The sequence below is a fragment of the Erpetoichthys calabaricus genome, chromosome 1 (genome assembly GCF_900747795.2).
Source record: "Erpetoichthys calabaricus chromosome 1, fErpCal1.3, whole genome shotgun sequence".
In the NCBI taxonomy this organism is placed as follows: Eukaryota; Metazoa; Chordata; class Cladistia; order Polypteriformes; family Polypteridae; genus Erpetoichthys; species Erpetoichthys calabaricus.
In genome coordinates, this window is record NC_041394.2 from 343,418,016 (window position 1) to 343,435,657 (window position 17,642).

Sequence of the window (17,642 nt, forward strand, 5' to 3'; positions counted from 1 at the left end):
TACTGTTTATGGCTGTGTATGGGAACATCCAAATCCTGCTTCCTCCTCCTGCTGTGCTTTCTGCTGCTTGCTATCGCCGCTCACCTACACTACCACACCCGCCTGTCCTACCGGCTGCGTTGTGCTGTGCTGCTTCTACACTGCTATCAGCTAAGTATCACTCACTATTTTAGCGCTTTGAGTACTGAGAAAAGCGCTATATAAATGTAATGAATTATTATTATTTATTATTAAACACTAAAGTACAAGAACGAAGCAGAAAGTTACACTAAACCACAACACCGCCTGGAACACCGGCACACCACGTCTACTAAACACTAAGAAACACTAAAGGAACAAATACTAATCAGTAAGTACCGCGTCTACTAAACAGGGGAGATGATCACGTGACTCCAACACCCGCCTTAACTCTCTGTCCCTCCACAAACACACAAACACAGCCACACGGATCCCAACTCTCCTTTATATATATATAGATAGACTAGCAAAATACCCGCGCTTCGCAGCGGAGAAGTAGTGTGTTAAAGAGATTATGAAAAAGTAAAGGAAACATTTTAAAAATAACGTAACATGATTGTCAATGTAATTATGTTGTCATTGTTATGAATGTTGCTGTCATATATATATACATATACACACACATATACAGATATATTATATATACATATACACATATATTTTTTATATATATATATATATATACACACATACATACATACATACATACATACATATACACACATAGATGCACTTACAATAACATAGAAATCAATATAAACAACATTAACATCATTATCATATGAGAATATGAAGTAATATATAAGAAGCACATTTCATATAAATATAAATTATTAAACAGTAAAATCTTCTTCAATAATTTGCTACCGTGGCTTTTCGTTGGTCTGTCCAGGATTTTAAATCACATGTAGCTTGCAAACCGTTTCACGTATTGACTTGAAATCTGGTACACATATAATACGTCACGTCTGCTATCCGCTTTATGGGTGATGATTGTATTACTCTTTTTATGTTTATTTTATTTTAGAATCAACTCCTATCTGCGCACACCAGGGCGGCCGTGGGCAGATGCGTATGGTGTATTCACTCCATGTTATCGTGCATTGCGCTGTCACTGGTATTTTGATAAAAGAATTTGAACAATATATAAGAAGCGTATACATTATTAAACAGTAAAACATTAACATTTAAGAAGTAAAGTTACATTGAGTACTACTGCAGTGCCTTCGGGTATACCTAATTTTTTCTTTGCCCATTACATGCTTAAATGTATACATTTTTTGGTGTACCTACCCGAGAACACGCGACATATAACCGAGCGTGGGAGAAGCATGGATTTTAAACACGCGTTGAGTTCATCTGCTGGTCTCCCTCGTGGAATAACTGGTAATGTTTGACTAAAATCTACAGCGAGTAAAACGACATTACCTCCTTTTTTTTTTTTACGATCTCTGAGATCTTGCTTTTTTCGGATCAAGGCTTCATAAGCTGTTTTATGTTCCATGGTGTACTTAATAAGTACTAATTATCCCAAACCATCATCTTTGAATGTTGCAAGACTTTCGCCTTGTATGTAGATCGGGGTAATTACATTCATTGCATTCCTAGTCTGAATCACAATCTGATTGTATGGGTGGTTACCTGGCACTGTAGGGTTGCCACCCGTCCTTTAAAATACGGAATCGTGCCGCGTTTGAGAATGAAATTGCGCGTCCCGTTTTGAATCAATACTGGACGGGATGTATCCCGTATTTTTTTTATAATTTTTTTTTTAAAGCAGCGTCTCATGCAAATCATCCCACACGCATTTTATGAAGATGCCTCCTTTCCTACTTTTGATTGGGTAATACTTGATGTCATCGTTAGTTTGATTGGTGTTTTTAACTGTCCAGTGAGGAGGGCGTGTCTTTTAAGTACAGTCTGCAAAGTGTTGGCACTGAGATGTGGCGTCAGCGCCAAAACTGTTGCCCCTAACGTTGCGCCACGGCGTGTGGTTCGTTTATACCTCGTGTCTTCTCATTAAACTTTTATCTCGCGAATATGTTATTGCAATCCACAGCGGGAGCGTTTCTATAAACTTAATTTAAACTTACGTTTTACACCGTGCTTTGTTTCCCTTATGAACATGCTTGTATGCTTAACTCGCTCCGTTCTCAATTGTTTAATTAATTTTTTGCTCTTCGCTGTTTGCGGCTGTTCCTCCATTTCCCCCTACTTCGTTCTGTTATCTCGCGAATATGTTATTGCAATCCTTAACGGGAGCGTTTCAATAAACTGATTGAAAATAGTTTTGCATTTACCTTTTTAGTAAAAGGCGAGCTTTTAAGCCTGAGAAATCACCCCGTAAATGCACACGTTTAATTGGACATGTGTTAATATGTATGGTTACACAGTATTAAAAGACAGTGAACAACGTCAGTTACCTTTCTTCCCGCGTTTGATAAAAGGTGAGCTTTTAAGCCTGAGAAATCACCCCGTAAATGCACACGTTTAATTGCACATGTGTTAATATGTATGCTTACACAGTATTAAAAGACAGTCAAAAATTAACTTCATTTACCTTCGTTCCCGCATGTGACTCGTGCTGTAAATGTCTTCCTTGTTTTTAGTTCACGTGATTACGTAGGAGGCGTGATGACGCGATACGTGACTCCGCCTCCTCCATTACAGTGTATGGACAAAAAATATGTTCCAGTTATGACCATTACGCTTTGAATTTCGAAATGAAACGTGCCTAACTTTTGTAAGTAAGCTGTAAGGAATGAGCCTGCCAAATTTCAGCCTTCTACCTACACGGGAAGTTGGAGAATTAGTGATGAGTGAGTCAGTGAGTGAGTGAGTCAGTCAGTCAGTGAGGGCTTTGCCTTTTATTAGTATAGATAAATCAGATAGAAGGTTGCTAAATTCAGTCATGAACAATGAATACGGCCCTGGTGGTCTGTAGACTAGCACTATAATTGTGTTGGAATCTGTTGTAATATTTAAAATGAATGCCTCAAAGGATGTAAAGTTGCCTAAATTCTTAGAAGTGATTTGCATTTTGTTACAATGAATTATTCCAAGGCCTCCTCTCTAGACTTATGAAGGAACGAGTAGCCATCTGGTGAAGCCTCAGCTAGGGGGACAGTGTCACATTTACTAAGCCAGGTTTCAGTGAGAAGACACAGATCAGATTTTGTACTTAATATAATATCATTTACCAAAACATCTTTAGTGCCAAGAGAGCAAATGTTCAATAAGCAGCATTTAAAACTGCATGCTTCTTTCTGAACTGGTGATATATTTTTTGTTTTAATTTGAAGTAAATTTCTATTACAGATGCCTCTGGAGGAGGGTCTGGTTTTATCCCTTGGTCTAATTATACACCTTATTTTTTGGTTATCAATTAATTGAAGGTTTGTGTCAAGACTAAATTTACTGGATGCCCCAAGACAAGGATTATGGGTAACAGCTTCAGGAAAGTAACAGGTGGGATAAACAACAGCCTGTGATTTAAGATCACATGACTGCGGCCTGGATGGATGGTGCTCTAATCAGTCAACCAGGCAGTTTTGCTGCCATATTTTGGGATAACACATAAGATCCACTCCAGTTAGGATGAAGACCATCTCTTCTGAAAAATCTAGGCCTTTCCCAAAAATCATCCCAATTGTTCACAAACACTATGCTTTTATTTGCACACCAGGTTTCTAGCCAGCAGTGAAGGGAATGCAATCTGCTATAAATCACATCCCCTTTATATAATCTTGGTAAGGGGCCAGATACAACTAAATTCCACAGGTGGTGCAGTGGTAGTGCTGCTGCTTTGCAGTAAGGAGACTGTGGAAGATTATGGGTTCCTCCCTGTGTGGATAGCGCTTTGAGTACCTAGAAAAGCGCTACATAAATGTAATGAATTATTATTATTAAATTCCGACATTTTCTTTTAGCTTTGATGCAAAGAGAGATGAAGTTCCTCTTTAATACCTCAGATTGCTGTGAATAAATATTATTAGTGCCGACATGCAGCAATAAGGTAGATACTTCATCGTCGGCGACATGGTCAAATGAGGCCTCTATGCCAGAAATCTTGGCCCCTGCGAGGCACTTAACATGAACTGCTGGTTTAACATAGTTTGGAATTCTAACATTCCGCACTATGGAATTGCCAATTATGAGCACTTTCTTATTTTCAGTTTCTACAGGCACGCTGTGGAGTGCTGAGAATCTGTTCTGGGTCCGAATTGGTGACTTGGGTGCCGGGGGACTACATTTTGGATTCTTAGACCCCCATCTTATTACTGTTACCCACTAGCCTTGTGGCTAAATTGGTGCTGCTGACTTCGGCCGCGCACTGACTACAGTGGGACCTGGAGAGACTGAAGCCGAATCAGAAGTAGCTGAATTGTCTAAATGAACTGAGTCGATCCAATTTTCGGTTTGCCTAATCGCTATTAAGACTCCTAACGTGGTCCTAAAAATTCACGTATTTTCCCGACCAACTCTAAATTAACTAAACACTTTTGGCAGGTGAAGCTGTCTACACTGTCAGCCAGAAAGCCTGAACTGTACATGCTGCAGGACACACAACATATAAACGTGCCCTTAACGGGCAGAGAGCAGATAGAACTTACGTTTAGTATTGATGTCATCTTCTCCATTTTTTGTAGTTACTTAAGTCCTTTCTGCTTCCGCTGAATCACTAAGAGACCGTCGGCTTTAAGTTTCCACCACCCGCTGAGTGATTGACTTTAATTTTTCACTGCTGTTTATTTCTACTTTAGTTGTGCCAAATGTCTTTGCTTTAATTTCACCACAACTAATAACAAACCTTTTTCATTTTAATCTTTACAGATAGCATTCCTGTCACTTTGTCACTGTAATGTAAGCTCTACTTCAGTATACAGTTCAAAGAGGATGATGGTAGGAAGTCTAAATTGGCTTATAACTAAGTCATCATTATGAGGCAAAATATCATTGTGATCCCTGAAAACTCATTCCTTGTGTAGCCGGTCCAATATCAGAATGTGAAAATGTGCAATGAAATGAGACTTTCTGTTTAGTTCATTGTTTTTCCACCTGGAACTGCTAAAATGCCAACACCAATAAAGCCTTCATATGATTTATGAATGCTCAAACCTTGATGTAACTTTAAGCCAATTTCCACACCAAGTTCTAGTTTTATAAATCCTAACTTTTGCATAAGAAATGACTTATACATGTTGCCGAGTATAAGGAAGATTAACAAATTAACAAATCAAGTGTCTTTCCATGTACAACTGAAGTTTTATAACTGTTTATGGTTATCAAAGGTTGTCCCTAATTTCAACCAGCATGTTGTGGAAGGATGCCTGGACACGGACAGGCGGACTCAGAATGTTCCCAAATACACACGTTTTATTTCCTTTTCTTCGCACACAATTCTGACACAAATCTCAATAACTCAGTCCTTGTCCTTATCCTTTCTTGATTTTCTTTTCTTTCCTTCACTGCCTCTACTCCTCTCCTGTAAGCTCCGTCCTCTTCCTCCCAACTCTGGCTCCCCGAGTGGAGTGAGGCGGCTTCCTTTATACCACACCCGGAAGTACTCCAGGTGTTCCTCGATCAAGTTTCAGGAAGCACTTCTGGGTGTGGTTGAAGTGCTGCAGACCACGGCTGTGGAAGTGTCCAGACGCCTCCTGGTGGTGGCCATGGACCCCAATAGGCTTGAGCTCCAAAATCCCATGCCTGTGGCCCCAATATAACCCAGAGTGGTTGTCCTTTCATGTTCCAGGGAATGGCTTGCCCTTTTCTCGGTCCCCTGTTCTTCCAGGCTTCACGACAGGGCACGATCCAAGGCCATCCATCACAATGTATTGCATTTAATGTGAGTTAATGTTAATAATAAGGCGTTGGATTCAAAATAAGTTTTTTTTTTCTTTTCTTTTAAACTTTATACAGGAAACAAACATCACTGCAGTGTGGAATGTGGCAAAGAATTCTCTGGCAGGAGTGCTCTTCAGAAACACATTAGAGTTTACACCAGAGAGAAGCCATATTACTGTAATGAATGTGGCAACCAATTCTCTAACAGGAACAGTTTTCAAATCCACAAAAGAATTCACACAGGAGAGAAGCCATATCGCTGTGATGAATGTGATAAACAGTTTTCACAAATAAGTGGTCTGCAGAGATACACTAGAATTCACACTGGAGAGAAGTACAACTGAGCAGTCCTGAGTAAATAGTGAGGTTCACTCCTGCCTGGACAGTAAGCACATGTAACCGACTGGAATCCATCCTACTCTGTGTTGTGTAAGGAACAAAACAACATGGAGGAGAAACAGAAGTTTGTTTCCTTTACCTTTTTCAGAAACAAAAAAAATGGACAGGGAGTCATACAAACGGCTTCTCACCAAAGCTGATTAAATAATAAATCAAGTCAATTACTAATAATTACAAATGCAAACTATTAATACAAAGTAAATAAAATCAATGTCCAAAATATACACAGGGACAGGTTGTACACCATGCTGAATAACATTAAAACACTGGGGCAGCATGCTAAAAGAATAAATGCTATTTTTTTTTTTTTTGGTTAATAAAACATACAAAAACTACATATAAGAACTCAAACAAAACACACACACATTGCTTATTACATGCTTGAGTCTGTCAGATAAGATAAAATTAGAAAAGGCTTGGGGAGAGCAGAAAATATGACTTACCCATACAGCATCCCCCAGGCCCCCGGTGGTGCATGTGGTTTGTGGGGTGTAACATTAATTAGCATCTGTATAACAGCATACAATCGGTCTGCTGCTAATTTTTTGGGAATTTCATAACTAAAAGCTTCAAAAATTTACAAAAGACAGAAGACACTTTGCTACACAACACACCAAGAGGAACTCGAGGAATTAATCTCAACAGAAATCATATTGCAGATCTGACTTTCTTAAACCCAAATCTTCTGGGCTACAAAAGAATTCCAACTGGGTGCCACCTCCAGACACCCCTAGGAGTACATTAGAAGAGAAAGGAGGTGGAAGAAGTCAAAACAAACTAGCCTAATACTTAAGTCTTTGAGTACCCTAAAATGGTGGGCCTAGTTGGTTAAGATCTATGCCAGGGGCTATCAAACCTTTGTCTTGGCTTACCACCCTGAAAAATGTAAATGTTCCGAAATACGTCCATTTCATGTTAGTCTTAAATTGTAACTTACTGAAATGTTATTGGGTAAAATTAAAGGTGACATTTGTTTTTCCATCCAAAAAAAAAAAAATCTTTCAGAGAGCTTTTTTAAGGTACTGGCAATGGTAACCTGTCAGAGACAGACATATTTTAGAATGAATTTCAAAAGGATTTGATATGTTATGACTGATAGTCACTGACAGTGTGACCAATATGAAGTCACTTCACCTGCCTGTGCTCCTACTAGAAAAACAAAAGAAATGCAAGCAATTGTGTCTCAAATGTTGTCTCAGTAAATAAATAAATAGATAAATAATAATAATAAATTATTATTATTATTATCTATATATATAATTCACTAAGCCGCCAGCGAGCAAGATACCCATGGAGCACGCAAGACAGAGCCACGCCCACCAAAAGGGATAGGACGACAACTCACAGAGCCACGCCCACCAACTCAGACGCGACAACTCACAAAACACGGCGTCATTCGCGTTCGTCTCTGCTACAGTCCACATGCACCTCTGAGCCACGTTGACTTTTCGGTTACGATGCACGACCACATCCACCATCGCAAACAGTTTTACACGCTACATACAACGATTCGCATCCGCGACAAACATGCTTCTTTTTAGATGGTCCTGCAGGAACACGGAAAACGTTTGTCTACACAATACTCCTTATTCCCCGGCCCGCGTCCACCCTCGCTCTCCAGGCAACAAACACCACGAAAGTCGCTTTCGTCTCCATGGCACACGCATGACAGAGCCCCGTCCACCAACAATTCGCACGAGGGCGAAAGCATTTGCCAAAGTCGGAGGTTTGAAGACGATCACATACTGTCGTAATTCTGACCATAAATGATGCCGACTGGCAATCCAGCATCGTTATTTCCATGACCCGCCAGGCAGCCGGCATATTTGTCACAAATGTGAATCGCTGTATGCAGTGTGTAAAACAGTTTGTTTGTTGACCAGGGCACGCAAGAAGTAGCTTGCAAGACAGACCATGTGATATGCATGATGGAGCCCTGCCCACCAACAATTCGCGTGAGAGCGAAAGCATTTGCCAAGAATGTTTTCATTAATCAAGAACAAAAGTCAGAGGTTCGAAGACGATCACATACCGTCGTAATTCCGACCGTAAACGATGCCGACTGGTGATCTGGCAGCATTATTCCCATGATCTGCCGGGTAACCAAAGTCTTTGGGTTCCGGGGGGAGTATGGTTGCAAAGCTGAAACTTAAAGGAACTGACGGAAGGGCACCACCAGGTGTGGAGCCTTTGGCTTAATTAGACTCAACACGGGAAACCTCACCTGGCCCAGACAAAAAGAACAATGAAAAGTCAACGTGGCTCAGAGGTGCATGTGGACTGTAGCAGATTTCGAAACCGACTGAGGCGGTGTTTGGAAAATGAATAGTCAACGTGACTCACAAGTGCATGTGGACTGTACACAGATGAAAGCAATTCAGGTGAGGAGTTGGGGGCGGGCACATGAGCAGGCAGTGCATACTGAACGATGACTAAGAGATGACTGTTCACCCATCAATACATCGTCCTCACTGGGCGTTCTTCCCCTCACACCCCGTTCCGCTCTCCATGCGTGACCGCCGTCCAGCCCCGTCCCTTGCTCTGGGAGGTGGGGGCGTGGCCCTCCAGTTTTCAGTCATGGACAGTTGTATATTGCTCTCTCCAGAGTTCCCTTACAGTCGTATCCTCAAACCCACCCAATAAGAAGAAGCATGTTTGTCGCGGATGTGAATCACTATATGCAGTGTGTAAAACAGTTTGCGAGGGGTATCCCATAGTCTTAGCAGTGTCTATGCTTCGATGTGAATTGCTGTATGCAGCGTGTAAAACGCTGTATTGTATGCTGCCCTCTTCAGAGTTACATCTTTTCATTCACCTACAGTCGTATCCCCAAAACCAACCCCATTTGGACAACTGTGTCTTTCAGGAAGTGTTCACCTATCAATGCATAATTCCTAGTTATTATTATTATTATTATTATTATTATTATTATTATTATGCTGCAACAGCAGCCTGTGCTAATAACGTTATTAGACTGTCTGGTACATTCCTAACCCCCCCCCCCCCCCTTTTTAATTTAATACATATTGGTATGTCCCTAGCTCCCTTTTTTGCTACTGCCGCTGCTTTAGATAGATAGATAGATAGATAGATAGATAGATAGATAGATAGATAGATAGATAGATAGATAGATAGATAGATAGATAGATAGATAGATAGATAGATAGATAGATAGATAGATAGATAGATAGATACTTTATTAATTCCAAGGGGAAATTCACTCATTGCTTTACCTTCCACCGTATTGTAAGCACTTTGAGCTACATTATTTGTATGAAAATGTGCTATATAAATAAATGTTGTTGTTGTTGTATTTTAAGTTAAGGAAATTATCGTCTTTTTACCTTCAAGTTGTCCTAATACTTTGTATGACTTCTTGCCAGAAACCTACATAAAAGTATACGGATTGTCAATCTTGACTTTCTTTGTGAGTAAAGCTATCTGTCCACGTTCAGTACAACCAATGCATCCTCTGAACGGACTGGGTCTTAGGAGAGAAGCCTCGCTAATACGGCGTTTGTGGACGGAATAGTAATAGGACGGGGTACTTGTGTACTAAACGGACGTCAGTTTCTACCCAATCTAGTGTTGGTCTCTGTGGTTTGGGGGGGGAGGGAGGGGTGTTGCTAAATTTTTGGAGTTATTAGACTGACCTACCCCAACCACAAATACTAACCTTAAACATAGTTGGGGTGGAGCATAGTTGCCTATAGGTCCCTAATGTTAATGTTCCCTTTGGGTGCCTAATCTTAAAAACGAAAATCCGATTTGCGTCACGATAATAGATAAGGTTAGTACGTAAGTACCAAAGACAGATTTCAAATGCCTGATTAGTGAGCCTGGGGCTAATCAAAAGACAGTTCTATATACGCCTAAGTCCATTAGTCTGGGGCAACTAGTAAACAACTGTGCCTTTAAGTACTTGTCTTCGTTACACCTAAAGCGCTGAACTCTTTAAACGCTACCAGTCAAGGACGGCTCATACGGGGATTACAGTTTATCTTACCAATTGTACCTCTGTTCAGTTTACTTGACAATTTTACCTTCAGGTTCCAAGCAGTTGAAGGGCTATTTACAAATTTCATGGTTTATTTATTCACTGTGTAGCGAAAGAGCTGGAACTTTCCTCGCGTGCTCTCTCTCGGCTCAGCCCCGCCCAGCTGAAACTTGCGCAGCGCTCCTCATTCCTGTATGTCTCGCAGGAATTAGCGCATTCACCAGAATTGGAGTCCTGGTAAGCAAAAGGCGAATTACTCCCACCTCAAGATGACATTGAAATATAGGGTGAACCGTCTGCGCGACCTAAACGCACAGTTAAGCCATTTTTAAAGGTTAGAGAAGGCTTTGAAAGCCAAAGGATAGAAATGTCAAACAGACGTTAGATTTATGGAGCAAAACTATTCATTGTATTGCCATTACTGATGACGTCAGTGACAGTCCAGCGCAATTAAAGGACGTGTTTGCAAAACTTAAACATTCCTATGAGAACAATAAAAGACATTTTGAGGAGTATTTTGTCTTTTTGTTAAATATTAACAGGGATTAATGGAGTTAAATAGCATTACTCTCCTTGATCAACAAAGGCACATCACAAGGTTAAAAAATTGAATAAGGCAGTTGCATGACATTGCATTCTGTTATTCTGTCTCATCTAGTCATTCTAGGAAATCATTTAGATCTCTACAATCAAACTCCCAGAGATCAGACTTAAGCAATCAACTGGTTTTAGCCAATGCAGAGGCAGAGGCAGCTAAGATCCAGACTGTCTGTAATAAAAAGGAAGCAGCCCTTAAGGCAGAAGCAGCCCACATGCAAACAGAGGCAGAGGTCCTCCAAAAGCATTTAGAGGAAGCAGCAACTTTGGCTAAATAAAGTATTCTGAAACAGGCTGTAGAGGAAAAGGATGAAGTCAACCATCCCCTCAGGCTGAGCGCCTCAGAAGATCTCACAAAACGAACTTTGCAGTTTGTCTTAGGTCAGAATACCGGCAACTCCTTTAAGCCCACTATTGAAGGCTTTACATAAAATGCCCCAGCATATCACGTGCCAGAAGATGCCTGACCACCCAGTGGAGAGGATCACTTTAAGCCACACCGCATTGTGAGTGCTATGAATCCCCACAAGTCTTCAAAACTCAAACCATTTACTCATGCACTACCAAGGCCTTTGCTAGATGCAGTTCATCAGAATTTTGTTAAACCTCCCAGGAACTGCCATATGCTTCCAGAGACTCATATTTGTTCATTGAGTCATGTCATAAGACACCCAGGTGTTGGGCAGCCTGAGCTGAATCCATCTGCAACTCCATTTATCCCACTAGTACTTAAACATGATCCACCAGATGTCATCAGCTACAGTAATGTACAAGGAATACCTGTGGGCATGAAATCTGAAAGAGCTGAAATACTGGACTTTGTAAGGTACATGATCCACCGAGAACTCATCAATACTGGTCTCACAAGGTTTGATGACCACCCAGAAAAACTACAGGAGCTGGATATCCACATTTAAGACAGCAATCCATGACTTAGACATCTCACCTATGGAAGAACTAGATCTACTGGTGAGATGGCTTGGGCCCCAGTCAACAGAATATGCCAAAAGACTTAAAAATATCCATGTAGACAATCCATCCACAGGCCTCACCCTTGTCTGGGAGAAACTAAACCAAGCGTATGGAAGCTCTGAAGCCATTGAGCGTTCTTTATTCAAAACACTACAGGACTTTCCTAAACTGTCCAACAAAGATGATCTCAAGCTTTTGGAACATAGCAACCATCTCCTTGAACTTGAAATTGCTGAAACAGATCCCCATCTACCCGCTCTCAGTTATTTAGATACTGCTCATGGTGTTAACCCCTTGGTGGTGAAACTGCCATACCATCTTCAAGAGAAGTGGACTTTGGTGGGTTCCAAGTACAAGTACATTGGCACTCTTAAAGTAAACTAAAATACAGTCTGTACATCATAGTCATCATTTTTGAGGTGTAATGTCACATCAGTGCACTTTATAATAAAGGCTTGGTGAAATGAATTATTATGCTTGAGAGTCATCATTTAGCTGGTTTGGTGCATTTCCCTGCTTGGTCAAGGGTATCATCATTGCCCAGTTTCTGTGAAATGTTGTGTACACATGGGTCAGAGTTGCTGTAAATCAACAAGTGTTCCCCTGTGAAGTTTTCTTTTGTAAATCTCGAAGTTTGTATGGGAAATTCCATGCTCACACTTTGAATCTCATTTTCTTTGCTTATGCAAGCTTTATAAATGAGGCCTCAGGACCATCACGAGCCTACTTCAGTTCAGATAGATCTCACCCCAGGCAGCCTGACTCCAAACTCAGCAGGAGGCTTCGACATGCAAAGGCCCAAAATGGGTTGCTGGCTTAGGTACTTATAATAAATCTTATGGAAATGTGTTTCAAGAAGAGACCCTCTTGTTTCATTGGTGCAATGGAAAGCAGAGGGGGCGTCTTGAAATAGAGAGGAGCATGTCACTGACAATTGTTTTAAATTAAGAAAGAGAGAGTATGGACACTCTTCAGGGTCCTACAAAATAAACTTGGATTTATTATTCCACCCAAATTAAAGAGCTGAGTGCAGATCTCTATCAAAAGAATTTCATCAGCAGTTAAATGGTCTAAACATCAAAAAATGGGAGAACTGGTTCCATCTGATGGGATAATAACTGTTGTCAGCTTTAGATAAACCTTCACTGGGAACTGGACAGTTAAAGCCTTTAAGGCAACTCAAAGTTTAAGGTAAACTCAAAGTTACCTCTTTTTTGGAAGATACGCTACAGTTCACATTGTTTCTTAGAAACAAGAAGTGTTTTTCTACTCAGCACACCTGCTGAGTGTGCTTTATGACACCAAAGTAGTCTCTGATGTCACCTTCACATTCTTTGGAGTCAAGGAGTCTCACCTCTAATAACTATTGATCTGCCAGGGTTTCATTGTCAGTTGGTTGGAATCCAAGGGCACATTGAAAGATTCTCAGGCAGTCTCTTAGAACACATTTCTGTATTCTTAGATGTATATTTGTAATTTATTGTTAATAAATTATTGATTATTGTTGATAAATTGTTAATTAGAACAAACAACATCTGCTTGTTGACTCTCCTATTGAGAGTATTAATGTTGAAAAGTTAAAATCTCCTTTTCTGGCTGTTGGTGCAAACCGGAAATTCAGCTTCTGAGGTTCACAGTCTGAATATTTGTAATTGGTGAGTATTGTTTTATTATTTTGATTTGTAACACCCGTTAAGTTCAGCTCCCTAGCCTCAGAGATTGTATCGTGAAGCACACAGTGTGATATGACAGCCTCTGAGGATTCATGTAAAATATTATTCATGTAACTGAAATACAGAAACAACTAAAGGACTTCTGGTTGTATAGAAATAGTTAGCATTCGCAGTGTCCATAAAAACACTTGAAAGGTAGATTTCAAATCCAAACCTTTAATTTGCAGATATAGCTGTACATATGACAGTGTGGGTGTGTGGTCTGCAATAAAAAATAAAGTAGATCTATTCTTAGTTCTCAAATTACACATAAAGGAAAATCACGTTGCAAATCTTACATAAATATTAATCTTAAAGCTGCAATACTGAAGTTGTAACATATTTGTAACTAAAGGCACTATTGAGAAACGTTTTAGTGTTAATGAAATTACAAGCATAACTATTATAATCAGGGCCGGATTTACAAAGAGGCCAACCTAGGCCATTGCCTCAGGGCGCCACAGTTATAATAAATAATAATAAAAAATAATAATAAAAAAGGGGCGCCAGAAGAATAAAAAAATAATAAAAAAGGGGCGCCAGAAGAATATTGCCTAGGGGCGACGAAAACTCAAATCCGGGCCTGATTATAATACAAACAAAAAACAAATGAACAGAACTTACGTTGCTTCGTTTGACGCACACTATTTCTAAGGACCTCTCTAACTTTGTGAAGTGCAAATACTTAAACAGACAGTGGAAACAACCATGCTTTCTCTTTCTTCCTGCTACCCACAGTACTTCGACCTAGTGATGGGCCGCTCGATACTCAGGTTTCGACACTGTGTCGAGCTTTCGAAGCACTGGAGATCGAAGCGTCGCTTCGAGGCTTGCTTCAAATGCGCCCATCACGTGATTTTGAGTCACGCTAGCGTAATGACGTCATTGATATCTGCACAGTCAGCAGTCAATTTGGTCATTCACTAAGCTGTTAAAGTGCTTTGGCTCAAAGCGTAAAAGCAGTTGTTCTTGCTACAGCGATAAGGTTCGCTAACCCAAGTTCAAATCCTAGTTGGGGCTCGCATATGTTAAAATAAAGATTTTGTATAAAACAGTTAAGTAGTACTTGTCTGAAAGTTAACAAATATATTTTGGAGACATTATGAACGATTTACATGGGGCACCTTTTTCTTTGGTGTGGAATCGTGTCCACCTAGAATCTGTAACAAATTAATGAGCATATTTTGCGTAAGGTAGCACATATTATAACAATCCAGAATCTACTCTACGCCATGTCGATCATATCAGAGAGGCTAAGAAACGCTTCACTAAAGCCGACGTGGTCATTACACCAGTATATGCGCAAGACTCTCTCGGTTAACGTTTTTTCTATTCAGTGATTCCCAGATCTGTAGCTGATTTGTATTACTGATTTCCAAAAAGCAATGTGAGTAAAAGTGTGTGCTGCATAACTAATCACAACTGTCTTCTGCAATTTTAGGAAAGCTTCGGGAATTCTGCGTTAATGAGACAAAAAAGTTGTAAAGAAACTTTGCGAATTCATCCAGAGGTGAACATAAAGATCACTCAAGTACTGACAAGAAGGAGCAGCTGGATAAGCACATCTGGAGCCAAACTTTCAAAAAAGCACCTGACTTTGTCAGCAACATCTTTTCCTTCTGAATGCATCTTATCAAAGGCTGCGCTGCTGGGGGGTAAATAAGTAATCTTCCGAACTGCAGCACAACAGAGTAAATCATTGATGTAAATAGAATTATTGAAAGACTAAGCTTTTGTCGTTTCTGTATTCTTAAACCATCTTCCCGTTCCACAATCCCCCGCAGTCACTGTCACATTTAACGTTCACTGCTCCTCACCTGTCGTGTCCGAACACATTTCTCCAGTTTTGATGTCACTACACTGGTTACCTGTGTCATTCAGAATTGACTTTAAAATTCTGCTTATGGTTTATAAAGCTTTAAATAATCTTGCCCCGGCTTATATATCGTAATGTCTGACACCTTATATTCCAAATCGTAACCTCAGATCCTCAACTGAGTGTCTCCTTAGAATTTCAAGAGCAAAACTTAAAAGAGGTGGTGAGGCGGCCTTCTGCTTTTATGCACCTAAAATCTGGAATAGCCTGCCAGTAGGAATTCGCCAGGCTAATACAGTGGAGCACTTTAAAAAAAACTGCTGAAAACACATTACTTTAACATGGCCTTCTCATAACTTCACTGTAATTTAATCCTGATACTCTGTATATCCAATTCATTATAATAACTATTCATTCAAAATCTGTACTAACCCCTACTCTCTCTTCTGTTTCCTTTTCCGGTGTCCTGTTGGTGGTGACGTGCGCCACTACCATCTACCCAAAGCACCATGATGTTCCAACAATGATGGATGGATTAAAAGCCAGAAGTCTGTATGACCATCAGCATCAAGTGACTCCGTGAAAAATCCGAACTACAAAGAGGACTATTTCATTTATGTTAGGTAGAATGCCCAGAGGGGACTGGGTGGTCTCGTGGCCTGGAACCCCTACAGATTTTATTTTTTTCTCCAGCCTTCTGGAGTTTTTTTTTTTGTTTTTTCTGTCCACCCTGGCCATCGGACCTTACTCCTTTCTATGTTAACTAATGTTGTCTTATTTTAATTTCTTATTTTGTCTTTTATTTTTCTTCTCTTCATTATGTAAAGCACTTTGAGCTACTTTTTGTATGAAAATGTGCTATATAAATAAATGTTGTTGTTGTTGTGTCACCCAAAGCATCAACACTCAGTTTCATTCAAGGCTTTACCGTCCTTCCTTTCATAGACATAAAATAAGACACACATTTCCTCTACATACGTGTCCAATAATAATAGTAAACTGGCAGGAACGAGAAAAAGCACAAGATGGGAATATTAATGACAAGAGCCTCGGCATCAGGGTGAAGATGTGCCTTGTCACTCATCACGTGAGCTCATCTGCCACCCCTCAGTTTCACTGGCACACGTTACACTGCAATGGAGAATACCGACAATGTACACCTTCAGAAGTGGAATAAATTGACTGTATAAGTAGAACATTTCTGATAAACTATGAATTTTGTTAATCATAAACAATGCAACATAACTATTATATGTGTTGCTACTTTTTATTTATTCTCACCAAACGTTACATATCTACATGGGAAATGAACATGGGTAATATGTTTATAATCATTCTCACTAAAATACACTGTCAAAATATATTAATGAGCAAACTGAGACACATTGGCCTTTAGGAAATATCAAAAAGCGTATGCGCTGTCATTTAGGACAGAATGCATTGTTAACGTCACGCACTCTCTACTGACGCGATGTCACGAAAAAAAAGAAACAGCACAGTCCGTGCAAACTCATCGCCTCCTTGGTTTTTGACCTTATGATTGTCAACATCAAATCAATAAAGTCATTTTAAGAAGATGACAAGTCTGCTATAGTCAATTCAATTAACTCTCCTTTTAAAAAAAATGCTTATACCGAATATAAATCAGAATCTCAATGATGCGGGACTCGCGAGTAGTAACGAATAATATGTGACACTGAGAAATTGTAATTCCTAATAACGGGAACAAGTAAAAACTACGATTTCCTAAAACGGACACTGTAAATGTAGGCATTTCAATAAATAATTTAGGAGACTTGTGTGTGCATTTCAATACCAATTTAAGAACTACGTAGGCTACCTGTTGTACTATAAACGCTACCTCAAGCAGCACTTAACAGTAAATAGTCTAACAGGACAATGACTGACTGAAGCGAAGATGCTGCGCCGCTACAATAAAGGTTCACACTGTCATTCTGCATGTTTAGAAGGCGCTGATTGGCTGAAACTGTTTATAGCGAATTGTCTTAAATTGGTAGTGCCGTATAGCGATCAGAAACGAAAAGACACATTTAAGCATGCTGGACAGTAGTTTGTTTTTCTACAATACAAATTCAGTACGACACCAGGGTCTCCAAACACACAAATATGAAGCTTATTACGTTTTACAGTGAAACTCTTTACATACACAATATAATTAGGGACGTGTGCCCCCTGCCCGTCTACGGCGACCCAACCTTCCCTCGATAGCTCGATTCGCTCGCTATCCGTCCAAGCTGAAAATATTGTTAAATGGAGGAATTGAAAA

The 17,642-nt window shown here is 40.0% G+C and overlaps 2 protein-coding genes across 3 annotated transcripts in view; both read left to right on the forward strand.

Moving 5' to 3' along the window:
* LOC114664931 (gastrula zinc finger protein XlCGF57.1-like) overlaps window positions 1-6,308 on the forward strand; it is a 607,208-nt gene extending 600,900 nt beyond the window's left edge. Inside the window, exon 6 of the transcript XR_007934567.1 lies at window positions 6,229-6,308. The gene's annotated coding sequence lies outside the window, so the exon portion shown is untranslated. The remainder of the gene's footprint in view (window positions 1-6,228) is intronic.
* LOC114642418 (zinc finger protein OZF-like) overlaps window positions 1-17,642 on the forward strand; it is a 227,469-nt gene that overhangs the window by 157,960 nt on the left and 51,867 nt on the right. The window lies entirely within an intron of this gene.